This window comes from Trichosurus vulpecula, chromosome 4 (assembly GCF_011100635.1).
Source record: "Trichosurus vulpecula isolate mTriVul1 chromosome 4, mTriVul1.pri, whole genome shotgun sequence".
Classification (NCBI taxonomy): Eukaryota; Metazoa; Chordata; class Mammalia; order Diprotodontia; family Phalangeridae; genus Trichosurus; species Trichosurus vulpecula.
In genome coordinates this window covers 269,083,100-269,101,501 of record NC_050576.1, presented here as the reverse complement: position 1 = coordinate 269,101,501, position 18,402 = coordinate 269,083,100, and the positions used below count along the sequence as shown (strand labels likewise).

The 18,402-nt window shown below is 36.8% G+C and overlaps 1 protein-coding gene across 6 annotated transcripts in view; it reads left to right on the top strand.

The window, feature by feature from the left end:
• ZBTB38 (zinc finger and BTB domain containing 38) overlaps positions 1-18,402 on the top strand; it is a 94,729-nt gene that overhangs the window by 52,207 nt on the left and 24,120 nt on the right. The window lies entirely within an intron of this gene.

The window sequence follows — 18,402 nt, the reverse complement described above, 5'->3', positions numbered from 1 at the left end:
AATTTCTTTTTTTATAAAAAAATTGCCTTTTTGTGGCTATGTGTTTTGTCACAAAAAATATGCCAACCCCTGGCAAAAATATATTCAGTGAAAACATAAATGGGAAAACTTCCTGTTATGCTGATTGCAATTGACAGTACCTGTAACTTTCCACTTCTGTAGAAGTTGAGGGAAAAAGAAGGATTTGACATGTAATGATTTGACATTGTTTATTGTATTTACCCTAATATAGTTGCCTTTTAATGTTGTCATCATTTACACTGTGTCAGTAGTTGGGTATATTGCCCTGCTTTATTCGCTCTTCATCATTTCATATGCTTTCCCATGTTTCTAGGAATTCTTCAGAGTTATCTTGCCTTACAGCTCAAGTCTGTTCCATTACATTCACAGGCCACAATTTGTTCAGCCATACCAACATTGTTGGGCACTACGTTAGCTTGTAGACTTTTGTTGCTAGCAGTGACATCATGAATATTTCTGTACAGTTGGGTCTTTTCTTATTATCATTAAGCCCATTGGGGTAGAAGCAGAGCGGTGGAATTTCCATGTCAAATGGCACAAACAATATAGTCTTGCATAATTTCAGGCTATTTTTCAGAGCAGTTAAATTAATTCACAGCTTCTGGAGCAATGACTTAGCATGGTTATCTTCCCATAATCCTTCCTATATTCAATTGCTCATCAATTTATGGATAAGGTGATACCCCAGAATTGATTTTACCCACATTTCTCTGTGAGTGATTTTTGAACAATTTATCATATGGTTCTTCATAGTTATTATTTGTTTTCAGAAGTATTGTTCAACATCCTTTGATCCTTGTACGTCAGTTGAGGAAACGCTCTTAATCTTAACGACTAGTGTTAATCTTAATGAATTTTGGATGTCAGACTTTTTTTGCCTCAAGTCTGTATTTTTTTCTTTTTATTCTACCTATATTGATTTTGTGCAAAAGTCTAAAAATTTCGTATGTTCAAAATTACCTACTTTTATGCTGTTTCATAATCCCTTTCTCTATTCCATCTCTGGGTATGAATTTTCCCCCCACCTGTAGGAGGAGGAGAGGGAAGGGAAGGGAGAAGGAGAGGGAGATGGAGTCAGGGACAGAGAGAGAGGAAGGGAAGGGCAAGGGGAGAGAAAATATCAGTCCTTTATTCTCCTCTGGTTTTTTAATGATATGATTTTTAAAGTTTGGGTCTTTTATCCACTTGGTTTTTATTATAGTGTGTGACACAAATTAGTGGTCTCAATCTAAATAACACAAAACTACTACCCAGTTTTTCCAACAGCTCTTACCAAATAAAGGGTCCCTTCCTAGCTAGTTTTTGGAAGACTAGACAGCTGGTTGTGTTTGCTTATCATATCTTCTCTACTCATGTATTTTCTATTTTTTAAAAAAAATCTAGTGCCAGATAGTTTTTATAAGTATGATATTGTAATGTGCTTTAAGATTGATGAAGTCAAGCATTCTTCATTTCTTTCATGTAAGAAAGGATGCTTTTTAACATAAATACTGTATCTCATTGAATGGTCTTTTTCTTCTTCCATTGATACAAACATACTTTTTTGTTACAAAATACCTTGTATTCTAATAAAATACGTTGTGCAAAGTACACTGGTTCTGGAGTCAGAGGATCTGGGTTCAAATCTTTCTCTGATGCTTGCTATCTATGTAATTCTGAGCAAGTTATTTAACTTTCCTGGTTCTCAGTTTTGTGTATATAATTAAAGTACTGCATTAGGTGATCTCTGAGTTCCCTACTAAGAGATATATTACCTATAGTTAATTATGCTGAGTTTTCCTAATGGTGAGCTATTCTTGCATTCTCGTAAAAATCCAACATAGTGATAAGGAATAGTTTTTGGGTGTATTGCTATAGTGTCTTTGGTAATATTTTATTTAAAATTTTTTGTATCAATATTCACTAGTGATATTAGTCTTCAATTTTATTCTTTATCTCTCCCTGGTTTGGGCATCAAGATAATATTTGTCTAGTAGAAATGGTCAGATAAAGTACTTTATTTCTCTGGGTTTTTTTTTGAGATTTATGTAGCATAGGGAATATTTGTTCTTTGTTTAATATTGGATATAAAAGTGAATTCTATTTACAGAAAAGAGAGAAGCAAATTCTCTCAATCTTGACAAGCAGGGGTTTACTTTTTTTAGTTTCCTAGCAAGTGATTTAAATGTTATTCCATATTTCTCTCTGAGAATGGGTTGTTTAGATTTGTTAATTTGCTTATTTTATATTTTTGTAACTATTCATCCATTTCATCTAACTTTTCAGTTTTGTTGGCATATATTGCGGTATAGTAGTGTCTGTGTCAATTATTTTCTTCTTCTTTGTGAATTTCTTCTTTTTCATTTATGATAAAGGAAAATAAAATGTATCTCTTTTGGAGACAGGTAAAATTGGCATATCCTTTATGCTGATCTTAAAAAAATAAACCTTTTGTTTTATCAGTTTCTCTCTTTTCAATTTTATTATTCCTTTTGAGAATTTCCTCTACGTAGCATGTTATGGGATTATTAATTTGTTGGTTTTCTGGCTTTAGAAATCACATGCTTAATCATCTCTCTTTTTGTTTAAAAAAGAAAAAAAGAAAAAGAAGCTATACTCTCTCTCATCTTGGCATGGAGGTGTTCCTGAGTTCTCAAAGATTATACTAGTAGAATGCAAACTCTGATTCTATGATGGTGTAAAGGCTTTGAATGTGGTCTCAGAAATAGACTATGTTTTCTTTCCTAGGGACAGTTTAGCTAAGTGTGGAGAGATTCATCACCAGCAGGCTGGTCATTTACAAGGCACTGAGCTAAATCCTGGGCAAAACAAGAGTCCCTGCCCTCAAAGAGCTTATATTTTACTGATGGGACATAATGTACGTACAAAACTTAGCTTGGAAGGCAAATAAGAACTCTTGTCTTTCTAATGCTGTGAATTGATATGATATCAGACTGAACACTAGGTTCTATACCCTTCCATTTTTTCCAGGAAAATGATATTGGAAAAATCATTTTGCTCAGGAATCTCAGAGCCTATGAGAAAAGGCACTTCAACATTTACCAGTCAATCAATAAAAAAAAAATACTAAACCCATACTATGTGCCAGACACTTTGCTAGGCCTTAGAGACACAAATACAAAAATGAAGCAATCTTTACCCTCGATGAACTTCAGGAGAGACAATATGTGTGTGTACACGTGTGTGTGTGTGTGTGTGTGTGTGTCTGTGTGTGTATACAAAACACACAGAAGCCAGATATAAAATACAAGTAGCTGGTGACAGGGGAGAACAGGAAAGGCTGGCTATATCAGAAGTTTCAAGCACTTTTGGTCTCCTAGTTATGGCAGCAGGGATTCCAAGCGGAAGAGAGATCAGAAGAGAGAACATTTCAGGGCTGGTATACAAAGACAGGAAATGGTCAGTAGACCATATTGTATATGAATGGAAATAACAAATAATAAAGCTGGAAAAGTTAAGATGTAACCAAGTTGTGAAGAACTTTAAGTGCTAATAATTCACTACAGTTCATTGGTAACAGTAAATGAGATGTCTACATTTTGACAACCAAAATCATTTACCGATAGATTGAGCCCAAGTCAAGAAGCTGAAAAAGAAGACAATAGTCTACCACGTCTGTGTTTTTTTAAACACCTAAGTAACATATACTGGTTCTAACCTACCTACTATGTCCTTTTATATTTTAATTGATTAATTTTTTAGATAAGGCAACCTATAAACAAGAAAAATACTTAGATGCACTAAAGAATATCACCAAAAAATGAAATTTATTCTATTTTAACAGATAAAAAATAACTAGTAATTGGTATTAGCATTAATCCCAAATGAGAAGTCTATATAGTCAGCCTGGTTAGTAATTGGTTAGAACAAAGATAAAAATAAAAATAAGAAAAAATGAGAAAATATATTGCACACAATTTAAAAATTAGCATCGAACCTATTTGAACAAGTTATTGATGACAAAAGATAGAAATGGATGGAAGAAAGAATATTGACACTTTAAAGTTCTATTTAACTCAAACTTTTTTTATCTGTGTGAAACGGCCACCATAACAAGGAGACTAAAAGAACCTAAAAACTGCCTCAGGCAGCAAACACTCGGTTTATTTGTCAAGTGGAGAGTAATAGCAACCAGGTTAATGCTAGTTTAGAATATAAACTTGCTCGTTAAATGTCATGGAGAAAGATGGTCTAATATTATGAGCAGTATAATAACAAAATATAGACAGAAACAGTGAAATGAAAATACAGTTTACAGAAAATTTGGTGGAAGAGCCAACTAAGCATTCTGAGGGCATTTAAGGGTGAAACAAGGAAACAACACTGAGAAAAAGGATGGAAACTATATCTCTTCCTTCCTTCCTTCCTTCCTTTCTTGCTTGCTTTCTTGCTTTCTTTTTCTTTCTCTCTCTCACTTTCTCCCTTCCTTCCATCCATCCATACTTCCTTCCTTCCTATCTATCTAATGAACTCTTTTCATATCAAGGATGGTAGAGCCACCACATTTGGACTCTACCATCATCGTCTTAGATGTGTTTCTTGAGGACCTGGAAGGCATTAAGAAGAACAAAAATGGGAGGAACAACTGAACCAGTCCAATATAGAGAGGCTTGGTGCTGCAGGTGAGACAATTTCGAAGGCATCAAGGTCGCATTTTCAGGGTATCTGAAGTAATGGAATAGAGCAGAAGTCTAGAGACTATCTCTCCTGACATGGTAACAGAGAGAACATCAATAACCCTACTTTATCATCCTGATGACATTTTTGTGATAGCACTTTGGATTAGATGGCCTCTAAAGTCCTTTCCTCCTCTAAATCTTTCTCCCATGATCTACAATGTTTTGAGAGAATTAGATAGTGATAGGCAAGCCTTCACGAATCATATGGTGCAGTAGACCACATCTTTACCATCACACAATTGACTTGAAGGATGAAGAGAATACAAGATCCTGCAATTATTGTTTTACTATAAAAAAGCATCTAATTAAGTAAAGCAAAATAATCCCTTAATCCCCCCGGATGTCTCCTATGAACATATCTAAATATGCAAGATTCCTTCTAGGGTATGATAGAGATAATCTTGTTAAATCCTCTTTGTTCAGTCATTTCACTCATGTTCAACTCCTTGTGATCCCATTTGGGGTTTTCTTAGCAAAGATATTGGAGTGGTCTGTCATTTCCTTCTCCAGCTCATTTTACAGATAAGGAAACTGAGGCAAACAGGGTTAAGTGACTCACTCCAGGTCACATAATTAACAAGTGTCTGAGGCCAGATTTGAATTTGGGAAGATGAGTCTTCCTGACTCCAGGGCCAGCAATTTATCCACTGTGCCACCTAGCTGCCCAATCCTCTAATCATTTATTAATATTGGAAAAAATATGAAATAAGAAATATTTGCCAAAGATATGTATATTTCTGTAGAGGAAATCTAATGTCTAGTCTGGGTTAAAGAGGAGATTCATTATAGATGCCCCTGTTTGTGGACGACATTGGGTTGATTGCATTTTCCTGGGGCTAGATGCAAAGTTCTGTAAATGATACCTATAAACAATCAAGTCTGACCTTACTGTCTTAATGGAAAATCCAAGCTTATTATGTTGTTCATCCCAATCACACATCATAGTCTAGACAACACATAGAGCGAGAGCTATCTGGGCAGCTAGATGGTGCAGTGGATAGAGTGCTAGACCTAAAGTCAGGAATACCTTGTTTAAATCCAGAATTTACTAGCTGTGTGATCTTAGGCAAATTACTTAACCTCTGTCTCAGTTTCCTCATCTATAAAATTTGGATAATAATAGCACCTTCTTTCCAGAGTTGTTGTGAGGATAAAAGGAAATGATTGCAAAGTGCTTGGCAAACCTTGAAGCACTCTATACTAATTTATACTAATTCATTATTATGAACTTGTGTGTGTGTGTGTGTATGTAAATCAAAAAAATTTCTTAGATAAAATATCTTTAATATGGACTATCATCTAGGCTCAGAACCGGACAGGAGGAGGAGAGAGGATGGGTTGTTGCCTTTGGAAAAGTACAAAATTCTTTTTAATAACCTCAAATTTATCCCTGGTGCTAAGGCCTATATAATTAAAAACAGTATTCTTCTGCTAATGTGTTGTGACTTCAAATTATGAAACATTTCAGTCTCTCAAAATTAAAATTATATCACCTAAAATGCAGTCTTTGAAAGGGTGCATGTTAGGAGGCTGCAATACATACAAAGAATTAAATGGTAGAAGTATGTAAAAGATATCATCAAACATGTATGATTGAAAATATAGAGACTTCATCAATTGAAGAATGGCTAAACAAATTGTGGTACATGAATGTAATTACTACAGCACCATGAGAAATTGTGAATATAAAAGATTCAGAGAAGCATGGGAAGATTTATATGAACCGAGGCACAGTAAAGTAAGCAGAACCAGGGAAAAAACACACAGTGACCATAAAGATACAAATTCAAAGAATACAAAACCAAAACTAAACACTGAGTAATTATAATGTCCCACCTTGGCCACAGAGAATAAAAGAGCCATAGATCTAGAGCGGAAAGGTACCTTGGAAGTCATCATAAGAGATGATAAAATGTACCTCCCTCCTTTTTTTTTTTGGCAGAGGCTTGGAACTACAGGTTTAGAACACTGCATGAACTGCCAGACTCAGCTAATGTATTAGTTTTTATTACCTGCTTTTTAATAGCTGCTGAACTGTTTTTAATCTCTTTTAAAAATTCTTTGTTACAAGGAAAGGCTTGCTGGATAGGGAAGAGGGAGCAGGTATCCAGAAATAAAGATGAGATGAAAATGAAATATCAATTAAAAAATTTAAATTTAAAAATATTGGCAGGGTGCATAGTAAGAATGATGGATAGTTCACATATAAACAGAATGAAATGAATGCTCCCAGCATGTTGGGTGAGTGCCTTGTGACAAACTTCTATAAGGACACAGACAAGAGTTAGCAACAACAGGCAAACAGGTACTGATTGTGTCTACATCACTGGAGAGAGTGTCTATGTGGATAAGACTATAGAGCCATTGGAGTAACAATGAATGGAAAAGCATTTATATGCCTTGACTTCAAGGGAATTACCTTCTAATAGGGGAAGAGTACATATATATAGGGAAATGGAAGAAAGGGAGGGATATTTTGGATTGGAAGTATTTTGGTCTGGAAAGTTAGTAAAATCATGAGCAGAGCCCTTGGACAATTGATTGACTCCTCCTACTATTAGGAATGGTAGAATTGATTTGATCTGATTGTCATTACCAGAGGTAGAGATAGAAAGAGTGAGAATGTGTATTGTTGGTGGAGTTGTGAACCGATTCAACCATTCTGGAGGGCAATTTGGAACTATGCCCAAAGGGCAATAAAATTGCGTATACCCTTTGATCCAGCAATACCACTCCTAGGTCTGTATCCCAAAGAGATCATAACAAAGGGAAAAGGACTCACATGTGCAAAAATATTTATAGCACATCTTTTTGTGGTGGCAAAGAATTGAAAATTGAGGGGATGCCCATCAATAGGGGATTGGCTGAACAAGTTGTGGTATATGAATGTAATGGAATACTACTGCCGTACTATAAGAAATGGTGAGTGGGAGGATTTCAGAAAAACCTGAAAAGACTTACATGAAGTGATGCTGAGTGAAGTGAGCAGAATCAGGAGAACATTGTACACAGTAACAGCGAAATTGTGCAATGACTGACTTTGACAGACTTAGCTCTTCTCAGCAATACAAAGACCTAAGAAAATTCCAAAAGACTTATGATGGAAAATGCTATCCACATCCAAAGAAAGAACTATGGAGTCTGAATGCAGATAGAAGCATACCATTTTCTCTCTTTTTTGTTTTTTTTCTTTCTTGTGGTTTTTTCCCTTTTATTCTGTTTTTTCTTTCACAACATGACTAATGTGGAAATATGTTTAAAAAAAAAGAAAGGATGAAGATGGAAATGAGCCAGAGCCATGCTCATTGCAAGAAGACAACCAGAGAATAGTAGTGCAATGGGTCTAGGTCTGGGCTTGATGTAGAGAACTCTCACCATTCAGGAGTCAGTGCATCAGGGTGAGAGCTTGAGTAATGGGTTAGAGGTAGGGAAACTGGAGCTAAAACAATGAACCATTTTATTAGTGAATTTATTCCAGTGACATCCAAGGTTATAACTGTTAAGTGTATTTCCCCCTCTATCCATGTTATATTACTTCTTTTTTAAAAAAATCATCACAAGATTCATCTTGTCCAAAAGAAACTCTGCCTTCACTTATCAATATATACTCCTATTTCCAGCAGACCCAGTTTCCTACATTTCATTTTTACTAAAGTATTTTTTTTACACTTCCCTTGCCCAGCTCTGGTAAGAAACATAGAATCACTGAATCTGACTCAAAGGGGACCCTTAGAAGCTACCTAGTTCTGTACCTGACAAATGGTTATCCAGCCTTTGCTTAAAGACTTCCAATGAAAGGAAACCAGTGGCATCCCAAGGTAGCCTATTCCACTTTTATAAAGCTCTAATTGTTAGAAATTTCATCCTCACATCAAGACTAAATTAATGTCTTTGCAATTCTCACCCATTGTTCCAAGTTATGACCCTCTAGGACCAAACAAAACAAAAAAAGTATTTATTTTTTCTTCATGATGTAGTATGTTTAGTTTCACAGGCTGTGTGATTATGGATTATTTTCACTGTGTTTTGATTTTTGTTTCTAGCCTTTTCTTGTTATTTGGTGAGTAATCCTGCATGATTTGAACTGAGGTTTTTTAATATGTGAATTGCTTCCTCCTGGTGGCTTTTAAGATATTATCTTTGATGTTGAGTCTCTAGAACCGGGTAGCAACATTTTTGAATTAGTTAAACTTGGGGTTCCTCTCTGATACTGTCTTATGAATTCTAGCTATCTGCACTTTACTATTTCCAATATTGGGCAAGTGGTAGGGAGGGAGAGTATGATTTCCTAGAATGTTATACTTTGGCTCTTTGTTATAATTTTTGTCAAAACCCAATAATTCTTAAATTATCATCTTAAGTGCTATGTGGAAGTTCAGTTGCTCTGTGTTATAGAGAACTCAAGTACCTTTAAGTAGTGTTGGAGATAGACTTCTAGACTTGAAATCAGGAAGACCTCATTTTGAAACTTGCCTCAAATATTTCCAGTGTGTGTGGCCCTGGGTAAGTCACTTAAACTCTGTCATCCAGAGTTTCCTCATGTATAAAATGGGGATAATAACAGTACCTATAACATAATGTCATCGTTAAGATCTAATAAGATAACATATTAAGCATTTTGCAAACCTTAGAATGCTATGTAACATGCTGTTATTTTTATTATTTTGCTGTCTTTTTAATTTGCTTTAGTATTTCTCTTGGTCCATTTTTATGTTCTTTGTCTTTATCTTTTTTAAAAGCATTGACGAATTTATTAAAATCTTACAACATAGGTTCTAAGCAGAGGATTCCCCTATTCGCCTTCTTGCGTTCTACTTCAAGAGTTCTGATTTCCCTCATTATTTCTTCCAGTGTGGTTTGTGAGCTCAATAAAAGAACTTAAAGGAGTGCTTTTCCATTTGGAGGAGTTGAGTTGTAGTTACTGTGTTGTAACAATAGTCCTTCTTAAGATTTCTTCTCCTTTTTATTTACTCCATTGTGTTTATTTATCGAGTTGGAGACTTTTTATTTACTCATTTCTTCAGTCTACCTACTGGTTTTCCTGTGACATTTTTCCTATTATAATATCTTTCATTTTCTCTCTTTTGTCATTTCACCTTATATCTATCTATCTGTCTTTATCCATGTATCTACATATTACTGTTTTGTGGATATGGTGAAGAGGAACTGGCTTAGACACAATTACTCACTCGGCTGTCTTGCTGAGAGACCTCCAATACAATAAACCTTTATTTACTGCCTCTTATGAATAAGACACTGTGTTGGGCTCTGGGAATATAAACAAATATAGAAATGATATGCAAAAGATCCGTGACAATCAGCATGGGAAACTCCTACCAAGGCAAATAGCAACCCATCTATGACTTAGAAAATAAATCTTAGGGAATTATCTGATGCATTTACGGGTCAAATGACTTGCCTAGCATTGCATAGCTAATATCAGAGGTAGGATTTAAATCCAACTCTTTCTGAATCTAAGTCTAACACTATATTATACCTCATGGTCTCTCTTCTATTGAGACAAAGATTTTTAAAAATTATTCCTCTCCTGCCTCAAGGAGTTTATAGTCTACAGAGCAGTAGATGACATGTACAAAGATAAATAGAGTTAGAGGAAGGAAGTGGTATGGCATGGCAGAGATCTAGACAATGTGTCTTGGGAAAATATTAGGATGGAAAGAACAGTTTTAGCTGAGTAATCTAGGAAGACTTCATGGATAAATATGTGCTCCAGCTGAGCCTTTAAGAAGGAAAAGAACACTAAGAATCTGAGATTTCATGGAATTGTCAGAGATGACATGTCAAGTTTGGAAAATAGCTACCAGTCCAACTTGGGTGGCACATAGGCCACATAGAAAAGATTAATGTTAATTAAGTCCAGAAAATAGCTTGAGTCTAGATTGTGGAGGGTCTTAAATGCCTGGTTAGTGAGTTTTTATTTTAGCCTGAAGACAATAAGTAACCACTAAAGCTTTTTGAGCAGAGAAGAAGCATCAGTCCAGTGCCACCATCATCATCAATAGCTATTTAAATTACATTTATATAGTGCTTTAATGTTGGCAAAGTACTTTACATATGTCACCTCATTTGATCTTCACAACAACTGTGTGAACTGGGCACTATTATCATCCTCATTTTACAGATGAGGAAATCAAGGCTGAGAGATAAGTGACTTGCCCAAAATAACATAGTTAAGTAAATGTCTACATCAGAATTTGAACTCAGGTCTTTATGACTCCAAGTATTACACTCTGTCCACTATGCCACCTTAGGAATATTGATTTGGAAGTTGTGTGAAGGATAAAAGGTGAGAGACTATTACAGTTGTCTAGATAAAAAGTGATGAGAACATTTTTCCACCAGGGTGAGTGATATTGTGAAGACAGAATTGACAAGTCTTGACAGTAGACTAGATATTGGGGGCTAGGGAGGGGGAGTGAAAGAGAAGGAAGAGTCAAAGATTACTTCGAGGTTTCTAGCAGAGACAGAGGGAATGGATTGGTGATGCCATCTACGTAAATAAGAAAGTTTGGAAACATCACAAATTCATAAGAAGAGATGATGGGTTGAGTTTGAGGTGCTGGTGGGATGTCCAGCAGGCATCTGGAGATGTGGAACTGAAGTTCATGGAAGACATGAGTGCCGGATATGTAAATTTGTACATCATCTGTCCAGAGATGACAACTGATCTGTGGCACTAAATGTTCATTATGATATTGTCTTCTAATCCTTCTGTGGGACCAGATGAGATCACCTAGGACGAGTGAAGGGAGGAAGAGAGGGCTTACAGAGCTTGTAGGAAGCTCTCCATTAGAAAGTGGCAATAAACCAGGGAAGGAAAGCAAGAAGGATTGTTCAGACTGGTAGAAGTAAAAGACCTAGCTTCACAAATTTTTAAAGCCAGTGGAGGAGATGGTATCCATATGGAATGGGAATTCAAGTGCCAAATGCTGCAAAAAGACAAGTAAAGATGAAGACTGAGAAAAGGAAACCAGATGTAGCCATTTAAATGGTCATTGGTCATCGAGTGTAGCTGGGTGGCATGGTGGATAGAGTGCTGGACTTAGAGTTGGGAAGACCTGAGTTCCACTATGGCCTCAGATACTTGGTAGCTATGTGACCCTTTAAGAGGTTTCTCTGCTTCTGGTCTTGTGTTGCTGAGAATCACTGAAGACAGTCACAAAATCAAGCCTTCACACAGCACTTTGTCATTATATAACTCTGATAAGTTGTCATGTAACACGACAGTATGAGAACTGGTGCTGACTCTTGTATCCAGTGATGTAGCTAGGACCCTGCATGGCACAGTGCAAAGAATCTTGGCTATGGAATCAGAGGATGTAGGCTCAAATCCTGGTTCTATAATTTACTACCTGTGTAACCTTAGGAAAGTCATTTCATTTCTCTACGTTTTCATTCCCTCATTTGTAAGATGTGGGGCTTGGATGTTATATCCACTAAGATTCCCTCTAGCTCTGAATCCCATATGTTATTGTATGTTTTTGCTACCTGCGATTCTTCTCTTCTTAGTGGACTGACTATAAATTGTGTGAGAGCAGAAAGTTAGGGAAATAGTAGCACCAGCTCAGTTTCACAGAACTGGTTGTTAAATTTTCAGTGTGAAAATTTACCCCTTGGAAATTGGCAAACACTATGATCAGAGCTTGATTTCTTGTTTGGTTTATTGTCTAGACTTAAGAAAGATATAACAGAAGTATATCACTTGTGCTTTTTTTCTGGAGAGCCAGTTGTTAAATATTTACCAGCACATTGCTAGTAAAGACTGTCATACCACAACTTCATATCTATTGTTCCTAGGTTATTCTAAAATGCAAATGAGACTCTGATATCTCTTATTTCTGGGCATTCCTACTCTACATCATCTAGTTTATGATCTAAAGATAACCCAGACTATTTCTAGAATACGATATGTAAAACTTTAAAATGATGGTCTATTCTTAACATCACTAGTATCAACAAATATTAAGTGACTATTGTGTGCAAGGCACAGTGGAAGGGATATTCAGATGTGTTTACAATCTAACAGGGAACATATACCATCTTCACTGTCATCTCCTTAATAATGGAGTCCCTGGTGTTTGTGTCATGGGTATACATCAGAGATGAGACTCCAAGTGAGCTACGCTAAGGTTCCTTTGGCAACCAAGTCCTCCTTGAAAAGAGATGCACCTGTCTGTCACAGGTCTATTACAGACTCCTGAGGCACTATAACTTTCCCAACTCCCTATAACCAAAGATTTGGTTTTCAGTGAGATGGGAGCAAAGGCCCTTCATTCACATACCAGCTTTGCTTGATATCTCTGGGCCTCAATTTCTCCTCTATAAAGTGAGGAGTTGGATGATCAATCGGTAAGCATTTATTATGCATTTTTTTGCTTACACTGTGCTAATTAATGGGGATAGGGGGGAAAAGGCCAAAAAAATCCCTGCCCTCAAGGAGCTGACTTTCTAATAACAGAAACCACATGTAAATAAATAGGTACTGTACATGCAGAACAGATGGACTGTAAACTTCAGGAGAAGTCTCAAATGGTTGGTAGAGAATTATGAGGAAAAAAGGCCTCTTAAAGAAGATGGGGTTTGAGCTGAGTTTTGATGAAAGCCAGGAATAACCAAGTGGTGGAAAGTGAGGGGGGAGAACAATCCAGGCATAGAGGACTGCTGGGGGAAAGGTTCAGAGGTTGTGTGTGTAAGGAGCAGCAAGTAAGCCAGTGTGGCCATATCATAGTGTATTGCAGAAAGTCTACAAGACTAGAAAGGTAGCCAGAAAGAGACCTGCTGGTGAAGAGTCTTAAATGACAAACAAAGAAATTTATATGTGATCCTGGAAGTAATACAGAGCCAGTGAATATTATTGGGTGGGGGGAAGGTGACATGGTGAGACCTATGCATTAGGAAAACCACTTTGGACACCTTTTTAGAAGCTAGATTGGAGTGAGGAGACACTTGAGGTAGGAAAACCAATTGGGCTTTTGCAAAAGTCTAGGTGGGAGATGATGAGCTAAGTGTGATGACTATGAGTGGAGAGAAGGGAGCGTATACAAGAGATGTTGAAAATGTAGAAATCAGACAATTTAGCAACAGATTGGCTATGTAGAGTTAGCGAGAGCTGAAAATGATGCCAAGGTTGAGAACCTAGGTGAATGCAAGGATGGTGATGTCATCAAGTGTAATGGGGAAGTTTGAAAGAAGACAGCATTTGAGGGGGGAAGATAATGAATTCTGCTTTGGACATGTTGAGATTGAGATGCTTACAGGAAATCTGGTTAGAAATGTCCAAGATGGGGCAGCTAGGTGGCGCAGTGAGTAGAGCACTGGCCCTGGAGTCAGGAGGACCTGAGTTCAAATCCGGCCTCAGACCCTTGACACACTTACTAACTGTGTGACTTTGGGCAAATCACTTAACCCCAACTGACCTGCCTTCCTCCTCCAAAAAAAAAACATCTAAAATGGGAAGATGGGGTTGGAGCTCAGAAGATGGACTGGGGTTGGATAGGTAGATTTGAGAATCCTCTGCCTAGAGATTGTAAGTGAATCCATGGGAGCTGATGAAATCACTAAATCAATAGTATAGATTAGGTGACCTCAAAGGTCACCATTGAGTTCTAAATCTGTAATCCCATGATTTTTTTGTGAATTCAGCACCACCTTGTGGACATGAGTACCCAAAGCATAGGCACTATTTTACAATGGCATCATAAATTAATGAATTTGAAAAATACTTTGTTAACCTTTAAGGGATATGTAAAGATGAGCTGTTGTCATTCTTAAACATAAGCAAACCCAAAATGAGTTGAAGATTGGTTGTCTTAAGAATAATTTTTTGTGTTGGAAGGGGTTTTTTTGATCCACCAACATATTGTATTTTCGTTAATGTGCCCTACATCACTCTTGTGAAGCAGGCCAGCAAATATCATTCCTGTTTTCATACAACAAGAAAACAAGAGTTTTGTGGGCTCTGATGCCTAGTGGGATTTTGAGCACATAAAAATGGTCTTTTTTTTCCTTTTTTATATTAAAACAGAAGGAGTGGCATGTGAATTTGTGATAATCAGGATGACTGGGATCAGTGTTTTGATGCTATTCATAAGGTCAAAAGCCCAATTTGGTCTCCCTCCATCACGTTCTGCTTTCCCAAGAACAAAAGCACCTTCTTTCCCAATTCAGCTAGACCAAGGTTAATCTTTAAGATATGAATCCCCCTTTGAAAAAGAAGCCTCAAATTTTTATACTCATAAACTACCAACTTTGAGTATGTTGTGTATACTTTTTGGTTATTTTTATCTTTCTGTGTTTATAAAATGCACAACAGTGGGTGGTTCTAATCAGAGACAAGTAATTATGACTGGGCTTGGGACACGCTGAATTTGAGTGGGGGTGAGGGGGGTACCTGAACAGCAGGTGGTGCAGTGGATAGAGAACTGGGCCTACAGTCAGAAAGATTCATCTTTCTGAATTCGAATCTGGTCTCAGACACTTACTGGGTGGGTGACTCTGGACAAATCATGTAACTCTGTTTGTCTCAGTTTCCTCATCTGTAAAAATGAGCTGGAGAAGGAAATGACAAACTATTCCAAGATCTTTGCCATGAAAACTCCAAATGGGGTCATGAAGACGACACAAATGAAAAGCAGCTGAACCTAAGCACAGGTGCAGATACTCAGGGAGAATGGATGGCTCATCCCTCATAAGGGTCAGGGGGAAGGCAGACCTGGCACAGGTGGTCACCATTGCAATGGGACCTTGGTCTGGCAGCCCAATGCAGTGGTGCTATGGACCACCCTAATTAGACATAGAGATGGTAGCCACTCTGAGAAAGAAGACTGCCCCCTCCCATGGGGAAAAACTACCCCCTCCCCAAAATACTCATGACTGTACACTGTATAAAGTATCACTAACCCTGAGTCATCACTTGCTTTTTTACCCATAATTCCTCATTTATCTGATCTTTCACATTGACTTGTTTATATATTTTCTTGCTGGTTTCCCCTCTTAAAAGGTCGGCATGAACAGAATTTAGTTTCTCTGAACATATCATGCTCAGCTCTAATTTAATCTTGCCCCATTAAATGTCCAATAGTATCTCCAACCACTCTTAGCCCTGGCCTTTCTGTTTCTATTGCTGGGCAATCTCCAATTTCTTACTCAATCCTGCCATATTTCTAACATTACTTATGCTACCAAGCACCAGATTACTGGTAATGATATTTGGAAGGGGGGGCGGGATGGGGAGGAAAACAGAGGGTTGGGAGAGTTTGGATGGGACTTTTAAAAAGTTTTTATTTGTTACTATAATATAAAATTATCACTGTGGAAAAGAACAAAACTGAATCAAAAGAACAAGGATGCCTTGAATTCAAAGATAAGAGGAGAGTGACAGCTAAATGATATAGCAATTATAACAATTTTAGAACAAGGACAAAAAAGAAATCCAGAGTAAATAGGACAAATTTGCAAGACCCAAATTTTATTTTATTGAACCTTGACCTAAATAACATTTAACAGCAAGAAAAAACTACTGAACCGATTCAAACTGGAACCAAGTTTGTTTTCTAAAACTGTTCAACCCAAACACCCAGACATCCTCCAAAACAAATTAAATCAAATTACCATTTCATTTGGTTCTTGATTTAAAAGATATATTATACATTGAAATTTTTTTTTCTACTTCTGCACCACTGAAACTCGAGAGAAATAGGTGCAGTTTAGGCGGGGGAAGGGGAAAGCAACATGGTGGAAAGAGCACTGGATTAGATGTCAGTTAGATGGGTTTAAGACTCAACTTTGCCACTAAGTAGTTATTTGACCTTGTCAGTTTTCTCATCTTTAAAATGGACTAGACTATCTTTAAATTCCCTTCCAGGTCTAATAATCTATGTTTCTATGAAAAAATGCCTTAGCGAAAAGACTTCCTATTCATCCATCCAAGTGTTTGTTGAGTGCTTGCTATATAAAAGGTTTTATAAAAGCTGCTAAGAGTGGGAGGGGAAGAGAAGGCAAAGTGCTTCCTGTCTTCCTTCATTGTTATATATGAAGAAGTAACAAGGCAAAAAAATATTTTCATTAGGTTAGAATAATTATGTGAAATGGGCAATAGCCCAGTCAGTAGTTTGTTTTTAAACAAAGATAAATTGAGAGAGGAGGGATACATCAATTGTAAGATATACTTTCATTTCTTTGTTTATATATCCCATATATAGGGTAGGTCCTTTAGAGAATTTGTTTTTTAAATGAACGATGGAAATTCATAGATAATCAAAAAATTCTGCCTTAGGAAATAATTTTGACCTCCCTCCCTAGCAAACTAAATTTTGATTGGAGCTGCTAAAAGTGAAAAATTGGGTAATTTGAGTTGAATCTCATTTCTTCTGTCCACTTGCTAGTAAAACTGTTAACAGAGTATAAAGAATAAAAGGCAGGAAGAGAGAAAAGGGTAAGAATTATCTTTATGACTAAATATGCATGAGAGTGTCATTTCAAAAGACTGAATGAATGGTGCATAAAGGAAGAACAGTTAGCAAATCATGGATTGCATTTAGTTCACATTTTATTCCCCAAAGGTCGTTTTTATATGAGGTGAGCTTTCTGTCATTATTATTTAATGACAGTGTTTGTTTGAGCCTTACTCCCTGAAATACAAGACTTGGGAAGTTAAAATGCTTGTACAAATATAAACTTTTTTAAAGCTAATTTTACTTAAGGTAGAGAATATAATTATTTGTGGAAATAGAAAGTATATCAACCAACCAATTAATAAGTATTTATCAAGTGTCTGCTATATACAAGGACAGCAGGATGGTACAGTGGATAGAGCACTGGGGTTGGAAACAGGAAGACTCATCTTCCTAAGTTCAAATCCAGTCTCAGACCTTACTGGCTGTGTGACCCTGGGCAAGTCAATTAATTCTGTTTACTTCAGTTTCCTCATCTGTAAAATGAGGTGGAGAAGGAAATGGCAAACCACTCCAGTATCTTTGCCAAGAAAACGCCATATAGGGTTACAAAGAGTGAGACACAATCGCAGAATGACTCAACAACAAGTTACGTACAAGGCACAGTGCTAGGGATTCAGGTACAAAGAATGAAACAATCGTTATTAACAATAAGCAGCCTTCTAACGGGGAAGATAATGAGTACATATAAAAATATATGTAGCATAAATATAAAGTTGATAAGTACAAATGTATGTGTATGTATGTACAAGATAGTTGGGAGAATCAGGAAAGACTTTTTGCAGGGGATGGTACCCAAGCTGCATCTTAAAAGAAGAGAAGGGCTTTACGAAGTGGAGGACAGTATGGCTGGCTGGCAGAGAATAGTGGTTGGTGAGAGTCATGTCCAGTGAGGCTAGAAAGATTAGGGCTATGCTGTGTAGAGCTTTAAAAGCCAAACAGAGGAGTTTCCATTTTTATCCTAAAGACAGTAGCAAGTCCCTGGAATTATCGATCTCATGGTCAGACCTGCACTAAGGAAAATTATTTGGGTGATAGTATGGACTGGAGTAGGGGAGACTTGAGTCAGGGAGGAAGCATGGAAAGCTATTTCAGTAATTTAGGTAACCTGAACTAAGTTGGTAGTTTTGTGAGTACAGAGAAAGGAGTCAGACGCTAGAGATGTTATAATAGTAGAAACGGCAAAATTTTCAACTAATTAAATATGTGGAGTGAAGGAGAATGAGGAA